This window comes from Channa argus, chromosome 2, assembly GCF_033026475.1.
Source record: "Channa argus isolate prfri chromosome 2, Channa argus male v1.0, whole genome shotgun sequence".
NCBI classification, from domain to species: domain Eukaryota; kingdom Metazoa; phylum Chordata; class Actinopteri; order Anabantiformes; family Channidae; genus Channa; species Channa argus.
This window is the reverse complement of record NC_090198.1, coordinates 31,208,162-31,223,442: the sequence shown is the minus strand read 5'-3', so window position 1 is coordinate 31,223,442 and position 15,281 is coordinate 31,208,162.

Here is a 15,281-nt window from a genome sequence, read left to right as displayed (position 1 = left end):
GACCCCCCCTCAGGAGGCTGAGGTGACATTTAGCCTCCATTTGTAACTGATCTCCTCCTGATGTGAAGCAGAGCAGACAGACGAGCGGGGCGCGGAGGACACGTGAACGCCACGCTTCCAGTGTTGCTCAAAAGTCCCAGGGCAGTCATTTACTCCCCCTCCTCCTCCACCCTCCTCTCCCGCAGACAGAGGACCCACTGATCTCTGCTGTACAGAGGTTAGACAGCTGCAACACACACACAGTCATGACTGTAGCTGTTCGTGCTGAGGCTGTTGGGACAGTCTGGATCTTCTTAACATCTTGTCTCAAACAAACAGTTGGATAACGTGTGATTTCTTTGTAAACGCAGCTCTTCAGCCCTAAAACTGAGCTTTTTGAATGAGGTTAGGTCAAGGAACAGATACTTCCATATTGACTCAGAGAGACGGCACACATCGGGACACAAACCCCCATTTTTTTGTTCTTTTCTGGCCATGGTCAGTCAATTTGGTCCAAACTGCTTCAAGGACTGTGATGAAATGTAGCTCAGACGTTCATGTTTTCCTCAGGGTGAACTGTAATAACTTTGTCAAACCTCTGACTTTTCATTGTTTAACACTGTACTGTGGTCTAAAACTAAATACCTTCAAAATATTGTGTTTACTGATCATTATGGGCCTAGAGACAGAAGAACCAATCCGAACCAATTGTTTCTAATTATATTCTGCCATTTTTTCGAGCCATGTTGCTGCAGTAATTAGGACTTTGTACCAAACTGTTGCTGGTGAAGACGGAGCTAAACTGCAAGGCAAGGTTCTTAATTTACAAGTCAGTCTAGGTTCCAAACCTCACCTATGGTCATGAGCTCTGGGTAATGACCAAAATACAAGCAGCTGAAATAAGTTTCCTCTGCAGGGTGGCCGGGCTCAGCCTTAGAGACTTGGACATTTGGACTCTGCTTGGAGTAGAGGCCCTTCTACTTTGCGTCTTAAGGAGCCAGTTGACATGGTTCAGGCATCTTATAGGAATGTCAGCTGGGTGCCTTCCATTGCAGGTCTTCCAGGTATGCCCAGCTGGTAAGACACATAATGTAAGACCCAGAATGCCCTGCAGAGATAAATCTCATCTCTCATAAATTTCATCTGGCCTGGAAATGCCTCTGACTTTCCCCAGAGGAGCTGGAAATTGTTCCTAAGGAGAAGGAGGTCTGGAAAACCTTAGTAAACCTGCTGCCACTGTGACCCAACTCTGGATAAGCTGAACATAATGGATGGATGGATGCTGCTGCAGCCAAGGAATCTGATTTGATTGCAGAACTAACTATTTGCTGGTCTAGAACCAAGAACCACTTATGTCAATGTGTTTTCCTTTATGTTTTGTGGTTTTACTGTAGTTTTATACCTACTGTCCGGCTTCCATTCATCCATCCGCTTTAACATGTGCTTACTTAAGGTTTGGTAAGTTGGCCCCATTTTCCATTCTGCCAGATGAGATATATAAACTCTCCAGGTGGATCTGAATCTCTCCCAGGCTTTCCTGCCAGTGGGACAGGCCCAGAAAACCTCCATTCACCTGAAAAGGCAACAACAAAAAAAGAGATGAAATAGCTGAGACGTTTGGTAACAGGTACAGACTCTGCAATCGTTTGTTACCAAGCCACAAAGTAAAAGTTGATGAGTTTTAGGTTGTAAGTTTGTCACCTCATGCTGACCCATCATGAGGTTTGGGTCTCCCACAGTTCTCTGCAGCATCAACATGAACTAAATGTACTGAAGTGAATGCAGACTGATCTGTTGAAGAGACGTTTCTCCTCAACAAATTTATGAGCTTTTGAATAAAACTGCTCTGACAGTTTGACTTTGTCTCCAGCAGTGAATCATATGACTTCAGCAGCAATGTGTCAGGTCTCTTTACCTGCTGCTAATGTTAGCTGCAGCGCTAACCTCTCGCCTGCCAGGCCACAGGCTCTGAGTTATGGTTCAGTTTAATCCGACACAGCAGCAGAGACACTCTGCAAACTGAAGCAATTACCACCAATCCCATAATTTATGTGTGCAGCAGCAGAGTTCTCCAAATGTTCAAACTTCACCCAGAAAACCACAGTGACAGTGCAGGGTGGGGTGACTCTGGAGGCCTAAAACAAGATATCTCAACAACTACTGGACACATTCCGATACTTCTGCTTCTGATCCATGTCCTCCAGTGTTGGACTGATGATCTGTTTAACCTGACACATCAGAAAGAAATATCTGAGCCAGAGATGGTCAATACACACAGTGACGTAAGACAATATAAATTTTTGACTGACACGGCTGTAAAACGTGACTCCTGGTACCTAGTACAGTGTGGTAAAGAAAAAACAGTTCTAAAGAAACATTGTATCGTTCCTGCAGCACCACCATTACGACAGAACTCCCCCAGTCGTTCTGGAAAGAGCTGTGGGGTCTGTGGACCACAGTATGAGAACCAGTGAGTGTAGGCTGAACTCACTGGTCCTAAAAAGCAGGCCAGAGGTTAGACTGTCTCCCAGTCGGTCTGTGTGATGTCCCTGCTGCAAGAATCATTGTTCAGACTGTGGAGGTCAAAGGTCAGCAGCTCTGAGTCAACCGTGACTGTGACAGTTTCCCCTTCGGCCCAGTTCAGAGCTGACAGCAGCTCACTGACTGTTTGTGTTACTGTGTATGTGTCTGAATACATGGTGAAACAAACCTGACGAGACAGTTTAATGCTAATTGTGTATAAAGAGCAACACAGAATCCACAGCCCGTCAGCAGAGGTGGTAGAAGTACACAGACTCAGTACTCATGTAAAGGTGCATTAAAGGTGCTACACGTAGCAGCAGAACATCAAACTCTTCAAAGTCCAAAAGGATAAGTGCTGCAGTAAGAAAGTGAAAGTTCTGAGTTCCTCCTTAATATGTTTAAGCTATTTCCCACTGATCCACTGCTTAATTGTCTGGTACACTATCCTGGAAATGTGTTGCAGCTCTTAGAACAATTTTTTTTTAGGATGAGCTGTGTCCTCTTATCAACTGATTTATTACATATGTCTCGTGTTCAGATAGAACCGTAATAAAAGCAACAGGTGATTTCGTGTCACTTATTCAGATTGAGCTGAGCTGATTGGTCTCATTGATCTGGTGACTGGAGCGTACCTGCTGCCAGGTGAGAGACAGAGAAGTAGGCCAGTGTCTCTTTATCACTGTGTAAAGACAGTGTGTCCTATCATAGCTGGAAATTACTGTGATACAGCACACAGGAGACACAAAGCGGCAGCCTGGCCTGCATTGTGTGTATCCAGGTCACTGTGCTGCTATCTGTGGGATTAATATTTAGACTGCAGAGAGCAGAGCACCTCTGAATAGAGCTGGACCTGCAGAGCAGCCAAAGCTTCACCTCAGCCTCTGTTTACTCTGATTAATTATTCTCTGAAGGCGGCAGCGGCTCACGTACTACACGCCTGCTGTACCCAAGTGTACATGTTAGATGGAGGCTTTTCGGGTCGAGTTTTACTAGACGACTGGCCGTAAAATAGTGAGTGTGTTGGATTGTGTGCCAGTCTGTGTGGGTCAACTTGGCACCATTACAGAGAATCAGGAGCACAGAGCTAATCTGAACTACATGTACCTGATGTTGTCCATCTAATCATCATAATCATCCTAATCCCTTTAAATCGTCTTTAAATCGACACCCACTACACCAAACATGCAGCGTTAGCCAGCTGCACCACAGGGGGGTGGACGATTACTAAAAGAACAAAAAGCACCAGCGAAGACAGTTTAAAGTGTCAGGTCGACACGTGTCTCACTGAGGACTGAGTCACTTACAGCACGATTCTCATTTCCACTGTTACAAACTGAACCACACACCAACCACTTATTGGCCAATTTACCCACGATTAGCTAATCCAGCTCCCCGAGGACCGAGGAGGAAGGAAGCGTAGCTGGACTCGAACTGTTGCAGCTTATGATCGTAATAAATGAGATTTACAGTAAGATTAGGCTTCGACCAGAGGGAATCCCGCTGAAGGAAAAAATTAATGTGACCTTTCAAAAGAAAACATGCGCTGATTTGATTTGAATTGGCTGAGACTCAGAGCAGCAATGACGTTGGCTTCGGAACATATTAAATTAGAAAAAGAAAAGGTGCACGGCTGACTATTGGACTCCAGGGGTTAAAATGTCATTATAAAATGTCTCATTTCAGCGAGGCCTCAAAACACACACTGAGCGTGCTGAGGGATTTATGGCCTCAGATGTTGTCCAGCTCTCAGGGAGAGTTTCCAGTTCATATTTCCTCCTTTGTGAAGGAACGATGAGAAACAGCAGAGGCCTCTGGTCCAGCTCCACTTTCCTGCTGGGTCCACTGACTTACAGCAAACACAAAGTCAGCACATTCAACTGCTGCTGTACTTTGACAAAACAGGCAGTCCTCTACGTCTTCGCTGCTTTTCTTCATCTGTTGTAGGAATGCAAAACTGCAAGTGGGAACTGCAGGAATCAAAAAGCATGCAGCTCTGATTCAGAAATCACATCTGGTCTGTGCGTGGATGGATCAGGCTCACTGGGCACAGGATCAGAGACAAAACAACTCCAAAAGGATGCAAAGAGTCACAAAACAACTGATTGAGAACAACCACAGAGATGCAAAACCATACAAATGACCACACAAGACACTGCAAAGAGACACCCAATGATCATAGAGACACAATCCGAGGTTTGTTGGACACTGTGAATTTCAGAGGTCTGCTGGACGAGCCCCCGGCAGGAGCTGTGCTTCAGCCTCAACTCAGGTCAGGGAGGTGAGAGGACATGATCTACACGTCTCCAGTATCTTGCTCGGCATGAGACAACATTCCCATCATTTTAGCTCACTGACGCTGAGCTCAGCCCTGCACCGAGCGTTTATCTTGTTTATGAGTTGTGAAACCTGGAATAAATCAGCCGTGTGGAGCGCGGCGCTGCCAAGCTCCCAGTGACGTTATCAACCTCCGCCATGAATCAGAAACACAGAAGGCATTATTCCTGCTCCACACCGCTCTTCTAATTCACCCTGACAAGAGAAGCCCCAGCTTGTCGATCATGCTGACCCCGATTGCTCGGAGACATCTGGAGGTTTGACAGCTTTCTGCAAACTGTGGCTTCTTGATCGATAGTTGATATAAACAGGTTCACCTTGGGCCTCCTCCCCGGCAGAAAACACATCGCAGAACAGAGCTGTCAGTCCATCCGTCTGAACAGAAACACACTCTCAGACCTGCTGGAATCTGAAGTAGGAGTTTGGTAGTTCAGCTTTAACCCCCTAAAGTCACACACACACACACACACACACACACACACACACACACGCACGCACACACACAGCAGCTGCAGCTCCTGATCCACACTGCCTGTATGAAAGAAATAATGCTCCAAAGTTCTGAGGAGCAGGTGTTTGAATCCGGAAGCCAAGTTGGGAAAACTACTACTACTTATACTACTGCTACTACTACTACTGCTACTACTACTACTACTACTACTACTACTACTACTACTACTACTACTAAATACTAAATAATCTGTGTCTTTATATTTGAAGGTAAATGACACGTTGCAAATAAAACCCCAACTAAAAAAAAAAAATTCCCATAATTCGGACACACATCCATCTGAAATGTGTTTTTTCATGTAGCATCAGGACAGAATTTGGAGTTTCCAAGTGAGACATGGGATAATGCGATGAAGGTGATTTAGACAAACCCCCCAGAATGGCTTCATTCGCATCTCTGAGGCCGCACTCCTCAACAGGTGTGTCCCAGGACTCCGTCTTGAGGCCCCTTCTAGTCATCACCTACCTCCCTCCCCTTGGCAATATTTTCCAAAAATTAAATTTAATTTCCACTGCCTCCCTGATAACACCCAGCTCTATCTGTCTAGCAAACCAAATTCCACACTCCTGCCCTCGTCTCTTACCAACTGCTTATCTGAAATAAGATCCTGGTTCACCTCAAACTTCCTAAAATTAAGCAGTAAAAAAACCTCCTTCTCATTGGTAAAAAAATCCACATTGTGAGAGAAAAATTGAAAAGTTCTGTTCAACTGTTCTCTTTCCCCCTCCCCTCATGTTAAGAGTCTGGGTGTCATCCTTGACAGCTCATTATCATTCCAATCCCACATCAATAATAGCACTAGATGAAACCTTAATCTTCTCCGCCCCTCCCTCACGCCACAATAAGCCTCCATACTTCACGACCTTGTCACCTCCCGTATTGACTCATGTAACTCTCTGCTCTTTGGCCTCCCCCATAAATCCCTCCATAAGCTCCAACTGGTCCAAAACTCATCTGTCCACATCATCACCAAATGTCCTCATCTTATCACATCACCTCTATCCTGTGTGTTGATTATTTGTACAGTGTCCTTGACTGTTTTAAAATGTGCTTATAAATAAAATGTACTATCATCATCATCATCATCAGTCCATACCCATGTTTCCTGAATCACAGACTCAACAAAATTATTTTAAATAAAACTAGTTTAAGCTTTTTTATTTAGCTTTCACTCGTGTGTGGATGTGAATCATTTGTTCACGACCACATTAATGCTCTTGACAATGTTTTCATCCACACGTCCTTGTTGGTGCTTGGTGATTGTAATGGCTGCAACAACACCAGTTCAGAGTGCAGCTTGATTTTTTTTCTGTACACAGAAAGAGTTTGTTTGGACCGACCCAAATCAGCTACGTCTGTCCTCAATTAATAAAAAGGTCAAAACACAATAAGCAGTATGTATGCATAACAAAGAACCATGGACTGAACCTTAGGCTGGGCAATAAGCAAAAGCCCTTTTCATATAATTCATGTTTCCACCTCTTTCGTTGCTGCAGGTTTCTGATTACATTTCAGATCACAAATGTTTGATTCGTGTGTGGTTTTCAGATGAACACATGCAAAGAATAAATGTAAGAGGTGTTTTAATGCAGTCAGTGGTCTTAATCAAGTTCATATCAAATCCATCTTAACCCACTGACCTTTTGATGAACGTTTTATTTATTTATGATTTTCAGTCCTGTAATAACAACTTTTCTCCCACAGACAGATCTGTGGTTTTTATGTTGATTTATCCCCTTTGACAACAGAAACAGTCTCATCAGGGAAAAACTAAGACTAAAACCAGGAGTAGTCATTTAGAGCTAGTTATAGTAGGAACCATCAGCCTCATAGGGCTCACCTGGGTAACAGGAAACACCTGTCCATCACCAATACTTTATCTGATGCAAAACGTGTCACCTTCTATGTTGTTTAATGTATTAAATACTGGATTTAAAGTATAAATACTTTAATAAATACATCATCACAAGCCGTAAATACATCAAATAAAAGATGAAAATTGAAGTTTTGCATCTTTTGACCCTCGATCCCAACAGTCCTCAGTGTACAGCAAAAACTAATGAATTAGCCCTGCTGTTCTAATACTTTTGCAGAAAAGTGTAAATATAGATTCAGGACTTTTATTAATTCCAGAGGGAAACAGCTTTTTCCAGTAGGCACAGCAGTTAAACTTTATAGTCAAACAATCGTGTCAGACACAAATTATTACTGAGTATTTTTTGTCTGTATGTGGTTTTTAACAGGCAGCCGATCAACTTCAGGGTCAGTGTGTGACTACCCATTGAGGCCAGTAAACAGCATTTATGATATTATCGAGCTAAACTTGCCATATTAATCCCATCATGTGGCTGATAATTCCCTGTGTTTCCCGTAAGAAACTGTGCTCAGTTTGATGGTTAAACGACTGGCTGCATTTTAAGTATGATTGATTACTGAACATGACAAAATGAGCATTTCATGAACAATATTCAGTCAGGCAGAATGATTAAAGCTTCACTTTATAATCAGAAGGGGTAATTGTGCAGTGAACAAACGTCCACACACACTGAGGGATGAAATGTCCCTGGAGCAATCTGGACTGCTTGAAGCTGGATACTGAACCGCAGGGTCAGCCATATGTAATGGTTACCATGCCGACACGAGGCTGGAGGGAGGAAGCAAAGGAAAGTACGGCCAACACAGAGAGAACACGCTTCAGGGGGTCAAAGGTCACCATCCCTGGAGCCGGGAGCAGGGCCAAGTGTCGTCACAGCGAAGGAAACGCGCTTTTTTCTCAGTGTTTACAAGTGAGTGTGTTCCCAGCATCTGATCGATCTTCCTCCTGTGCCACAGAGCTCTACTGGTGTCCAGAAAGATTTGGACACACATCAGTGCTCCTTCATTATTTCATTGCTTATAGTGATATGCAGTTTGTCCACAGCTGCTTCGAAACACCTCCTCCCTTTTTCACACACTTTGTATTGCTGATTTCATTTCAAATGGTACAAAATGCCATTTTGTCCCATAAATCTACACTGAGAACACAATAACAGACATTTTACAGTGATCTGGAGTTAGCAAGACATGTGACTTCACATGTGTGAGATCTACAGTGGGTTTATGGTGATTCAGAGCATTTGGGGGAATATTTATTTGAAAATTTCGACGCAGTGTTTTGGAAGAAACATGTGACCCAGTGGAGCCATGTGCCTGTCTGATGGGTTTTTAAAGAGGTCTGTTGCACAGATAATAAGCTCATCCAGGCTGCAGACTGACAGACACGAAATGTGAGATAATTTACTGTTAGTTTCAGTGTGTGTCTGGGGATTGTTGAACATACTATTAATGTAGATGATTTAATGTCTGAAGTTCTTCTTTGATCAAGTGTCAGGAGGTTGGGAGACGACTCACAACAAGATAGTAAAGGGGCTAGATGCAATAAAGGTCCCTGCAGCTTCAGCAGGTGAAGTACATGTTCAGTTGGGTTAAGGTCTGGTAATGGACTCAGTCATTTAAAACCCCTCTGATGAAGTCCTTTATTCAGCTGACTGTGTTTTGGATCATTGCTGCATGATGAAGCTCCTCCATGTTAGTTTTGATACATTTCTCTGTGAATTTGCAGACAACATGTCTCTGTTCACCTCTCAATTCATTCTGCTGCTGCCATCATGAGTTCTATCATCAATAACGATCAGTGAGTCTTTTCCAGAAGCAGCCATGCAGCACAAACCATGACACCACCTCACATGACTCACCTGGGAAACAGGAGACACCTGTCAGTCACATGTTCCGATACGTTTACTCATTTAAGATTTAATCATAGATGTGATAAAAAACGTTCTCTGTTCTTTAACGTATTGTGGTGTTCATACCATCAAATAAAAGCTGATATTCTGAACTTTCACCTCTTACACTCAAATGTCTTCAGTGTACAGCAAAAACGACTGAACTGGCCTCACTATCCCAATACTTTTGGAGGGAACTGTATGTATCAGGCTTTGATACAAGGTTTGTCAGTATTTACTTTCATTATTGTTTTGGCCTTTTCATGGGATTTGTTGACAACTAAAAACATAGAAAATCATGTGTGAGTGCAGATGGTTGCTGGTTCAATGCCTGCTTCCACTTTGAGCACACGAGTCAAAGAGCTGGACGCCAGAACTCCCTGAAGAAGAAGGAAAAGAAAAAGGAGGCTGTAGTTTGCTCATCTCCCATTTGCTCGGTCTCAGTGGGAGCGAAGGAAACCGACTGGCTTCATCTGGATGAGATCAGTGAGTTGCAGGGATCAGATCCATTCTTTCTCCTGTATATACTGGTTCCAACCCACTTAGCCCAGTCCTCCCAGTTTGGGAGACAGTCCCTTCGCTGCAGTACCTGATGGGATGTGGAGCTTTTTCTTCAGCAGATGCGGCTGAAAAAGCAAATTGGAAACATGTTTGCAGCGATCTGGTAACAAAAGAATTGACTGGCTTTAATGAGCATGCAGCACGCACTCTGATCCGCATTCTGTGTGTGCACATCCTCCTCAGTGACTGTCAGCTAAAGGAAAACGGCTGCAGCTTTCTCATGGACGCCAGAGGAGCGAGACGGCTTTGAGAAGTGAGGACATTTACAGAAAAGTCTTTTGATTGTACCATAATGTTAAATGATGTTTACCATTGAACCGATGTGATTCTGGAAACTTTTTAGAAAATGTGGAATGAAGATCACAACATTTATGAGGACATTTTGTCTGATTCTCACTTTTGTCCAGGGCTGTTTGAGGAATCAGGACATGGTTTAAGGGGTGAGTCTGAGATGAATCCAGTGTAGTTTCACCTGTAGACCACCTTTCTTCTAAAGGGATGACCTGATCATGTAACCGGGCCTCGGCTGACACCTCTTCTATTAGTGGGAAAACCTGTGTTGTGTTTTGAGTAATGTGGAATGGAGTGAGGGCACCCGCTGTCTTGCCAACTGTAAGGGAGTTTATTCTATGTTTCATCAAAGTTCTGTGTAAAATAAATTAAAAAAATCAGTAAAGCAACTTCATTTGACCAGGCTCCCACATGCCCCTTAAGAAAACAAGAGCGGACCCCCTGAGAAACCAACAGTTTGCTTCCGTAGCCTAGCTTAAAGACTTAAAGATTTTCTATCGTATTAACGTGCTGTACATTCCAGGAAATACACTAAAACACACTACAACAAACAGCGATTTATAACACTACACACAGCTTTTTTTTCTTTTTAAACCATCTTTTAACATTATAAAAATGAGAGCACCCGCACTGGCTCACCTCTCCTCAGCAAGACCACTGGCCTACTGAGGAAAGCAGCGCGAATTGGCAGGAAGTGACTGACTGGTCAAAGATCAAATATAAAAAATTTAATTAATAAAATAAAATGGCCCCTCAAAAACACATATTCAATACATATTGAATTAAAACAACATTGTTCAAAAGAAACAGGTGGATTTCTGGTAATATAACCAGTAATATAACCAGTCTGAGTATCTCCACAGAGGTGTCGAAGCTTCTTTTGTGTCGAAGCTGGATTTCCTCCGGCAGCTGCAGGGATCTTCCCCTCAGAAAGTGGCTTCTCTAACTTGTGGGGGCCTGTGGGTGTGTCTTTGAGGCCTGGTGGTTTCATGCCTCTGGACTTTTACTGTAAAAGTTGTTCAGTGGCTCTTTAACATGCATAAGAAGAAAAAAAGGAAATGAGCGGAGAACATGTTTTCCAGATGTTTGTGTGTGAAGCTCTCTGCCAGATTCTCGGAGGAGGTGGATTTTAAACAAACGTATCTTGGCCTTGTACGACGAGGCCATCGCTCATTTTTATGTTTGAAGTTTCAAATGTTTTCATGTCTCCCCATCTGGAGACGGAGAAAGAGCAAAGCATCGTGGGAAGAGAGAGGGTTCACCACAGAAAGCTGCAACTTTCCTCACACATGCACATCAGCTCTTATTAAAGCAGAAATCTGAACTACAGCTGCAAAGAACAATGTTCATCAGCAGAAGAAACCGGTCCAAATTAGGTCCAAATTGACAGACGAGTCCACAATCAGCTGTTCCCCAGTCATCGGGTCTCAACTCGAGACTAACAAGTCCCCGTGAGGCCGACTTCAGTGCTTTGCTGTTATTAGTGAGTCCAGTTCACACTTTTGATCAGAGATTTGATCCAAATACTGACTTATTAACGCTGTCCGGGTTGAGCAGTTTAACTCTGAACCCACTTCATCCACTGTGACATTAGGGGGATGTTACAGATTTGCACAGTAACTTCCTGTGGTAACACTAAAGATGTTCTGAGTCTGCACAAGTTTAACATTTGAATGGGATCTTTGGCTGCTGGACTCACCGTCCGTGTTGTGCAACATGATTGGCTGCTGTTGGACCTATTTAAAGTAAAACACAATACAGAGCTGTTTAGTTGTCAGGGCACTTTAATCACCAGTGTCAGTTTTTCCAGTCCGGTCTGCATTCGTCACATCCATCGCTCTCACCTCTGCAAGACTAAAGGAGGACAATATTTCAAACTGTGGAGCTGCTATGTGAGTCTGGTTGGAGAAACTTCTGCTTGAGAGCTGAAGTAAACCGACAGGTCAGAGTTCAGCTTAGATGGTCTTTGGCTTCACCAGAAACTAGTTATTTGATGTATTCTGTGTTTGTAAAGGGAAGAGTTCTGATACCAGAGTTTTCTTTGTCTGTCAACACGCTTTGATTAACTTCTATACATTGTGTTGGAAATAAATCAAATTTAGAGCTGCTCTAATGCTTTTTTCTTGGGATAATTTCATTCCTAAAATGTCTTTTCATTGCCACACTCTGAATAAGCCCCGACCATTAAAGGCACTTAGATTCATTCCAATGATTCTGTCTCGGACAGACGGTGGAAGATGTGCAATTCACTGCCACAGAGGATTTACAGACGTTGGACTTCACCACCCAAGAGGTTTCTGTCTCTGCTGGGCTACAGCGCCACAGTTCTGCTGGTTCCGACTGCAGAGATGAGACATCTGATGATGGACCCCTTCTGTCTCACTCTAGGTTAATACTTTAATCTAGTCCACAATTGTTTTACTAAGGACCACTTCATGCTTTCTGCAGCGTCTTGCATCTCTAAAGGTTTAGGGTTGGTTCACTGACTGCTGATGCAACAGACAAACTTGATGCGGCTTTGATGCACTGCAACTCTGCTTTGTCCTTGTCCAGATGTTACACAAACTCTTATTTTATTGTTTTCATTTTGTTCAGACAAAGGAGTTCTTCATTGAAAGTTTGCCCACACTTCAACCTCACTCTGATGCAGCTTCCTGATTATCTCCAAACTTTCTGATTGTCAACATCAGATGGGGAATTTGTCATTTATCAACTGTCCATAAAGATTTAAAGTCGGTGAAGGGACTGGATCTTTTTTCTCAGATTTGTTCTTCATTATAAACTTCTGTAAAACACAAACACACACACACAGACACAGAGACTAATGTTCCTGATAACTGATGCTCCAGATTTGCAGAGTATCAGTTTACATTCAGTTTCTTCTTACTCTCCTGGCCAGTAACACCTTCGCACGCCCAAAGCTTGACCTTCACTCCCACAGGTACCTGAAGGGGGGGGGTCCAGGGCCAGTGCCAAAAACCTCTGTCAGGACTGGTCACAGTGGACAAACAGTGATGGTGTGAAGAAGGGAAGAAGTTGCAGCTGCAGCTCAGTGGAGTTTTCAGCATCTTTTAGCTCTAACTTTGGTTCTCCGGCCAAAGTTCGGGGTCTGAAAGGTCGTCTGATCATGGTTACACACAAAGTTTCCTAAATGTTTAGCAGCAAAAGGACATTTCAGACACCTGCTAACCACCATCAGCTCTATTAGCCACACATTGGTAATTTTTTCTTCTATGAACAGGGAGCACTGCAGTGTGGAGCCCTCTGCTTGTTCTGTCAACTGCAGACGTTTTGAGTGCACTGTACAGTGGACACATTTACACACTCAGCCCTGGGACACAAAGGCAAACATACTGTAAATTGAGGTGGAGACCAAACACACAGCTGAAAGAGTTTGAGTGAATGAGTTTGTCAATTTACAAATTCAACACAGCGAGAGACAAGGGATTGATTTCAAGGAGGGCTTAAATCCTCAGGACAATTTGCTGCTCTGTCCACAAATGGACTCATGTGAAGTCTGGGTGATGTCCAGGATGTCAGACTTAGACATCTGTGTTTTTACATGCAGCTGCTCTGGTTAACGTTCAGGGTGGCAAACATACAGTGACCAGTCCCTCCAGGATTTCACAGATGTTTTGAGGTTGGTGTGGACCTAAAAAGCTGGTTCTATGATAGCTGGTCTAATGCTGCTTTGTTTTTATTGTGTTTTTCATTTCACACAGAATCCACAGAGAACTGATTGATACATTGCATATTCCTGGAGGGACTGACTCACTCGCACATTCACATCTACGGACAGTTTAGTCAGTTTAACCTATGGTTATCTTTGTTATTGTGAGAAGGAAACTGGAGTACCAGGAGAAAACTGGCCCAAGCAATAGAAAAATATAATAACACGGTTACTTTGGGATGTCGTAAAGGCCCAAATGAGGTTTTAAATGAATGCTGCTCAAACAGGTCAAACATGTCCTTCTGACTGAATGTTGAGCACCTGGATGAGTCCTCATCTGTGTCTCAACGTGTCTGCCTGCAGACAAGCAGCACGTGAGGCTGGAGTTCATTTTCAGATTAAGTTAATTCCCAGTAATTTAACCTTGCGGCTGTGAGGGAAGTCTCAGGATAAAAGCTGACGTTTTCAGACTAATGATGACGGCCGACACATCCTCCACATGCCGCTTTATTTTTAGACGGTGATGCGATGGCTCTGGCAGCACTGGGCAATATGGGAAGAACGGGAGGAGGAGGTGGGAGGACAGAGCTGCCTGTGTCAGGTGTAGACATTTACGTTAGCTGACATCCTCCCTGTGTCTGCCGACCTTTGGATGTCGCAGACTCTAAAAACTGTCCCAGTTTGATTTATGTGCAGATGATGATGTCGTCACCGTGTCACTTATTGACCATCATCATCAACTCGGTTGACCTCTGTTTGCTCATTCAGCTGCTGTTGTGTCTGATAAGAGTTTATCAATGGAAGCTCTTATCTACACACACACACTCTCACAGTGATCTAACACTTCACATGACTGGAAATGACAGGACGTTCACAAGATCCCCCAATTCAACACCTTCATACCTCCAGCCTATCAAACACAAACCATTGAAGGCACCATGAGTTGTGTCTCCTTCTAGTCTCTTTAGTTCCTTCACTAATGTGAAGGGAGGGGAAGGGAGGGATCGAAGAAAACAGTGATTGGACAGTAAGGAGACAAGAAGGAATGAAAGATTATAAGCGTATAAGGAAAGAAAAGGGCTCTGTTTCTGTGTCAAAGTTTAAAATATTACCTGATGAGGGAAGCTCAGATAAGAAAATGTGTAAGATAAGATAAGTAAACGCTCTTGGTATTAGTCACACAGACAGGAAATAATGAAGGACAGGAAAAAGGAGGAGGGAAAGGACACGTGAAGGACAAATGAAGAAGGCTAAAGTGCTAAGATCCAAGGATCAGTCATTTCTGTCTCATCAAACTCAGTCTGTGCACGTGTCTGACCTTCAGCTGTTAAACTTGTCCTAATGTCAAAGTAACAGACTCATGTGGGGGTTAGGAGACACAAGACACTTGTGTCAGTTTACAACTTGGGAGCACACGAGGATGTAGGACATTAGCTGGACCACGATTTTAAGTGTAGGTCCAAAAGAATTGTAATGAAGAGCATACGTCTCACTGGTTTGGACTCAAACCAACACTTCAGTCTCATCAATTCCTCCTGAAGTTCAATAAAAACACATTGACAAAACGTTCTGTCGTCTCCTCAAAGAGCAGCTTACTGTAATTTAGGTAGGAGATGCTGCATTTGTTGCAGAATATTTTCAGTGTTGG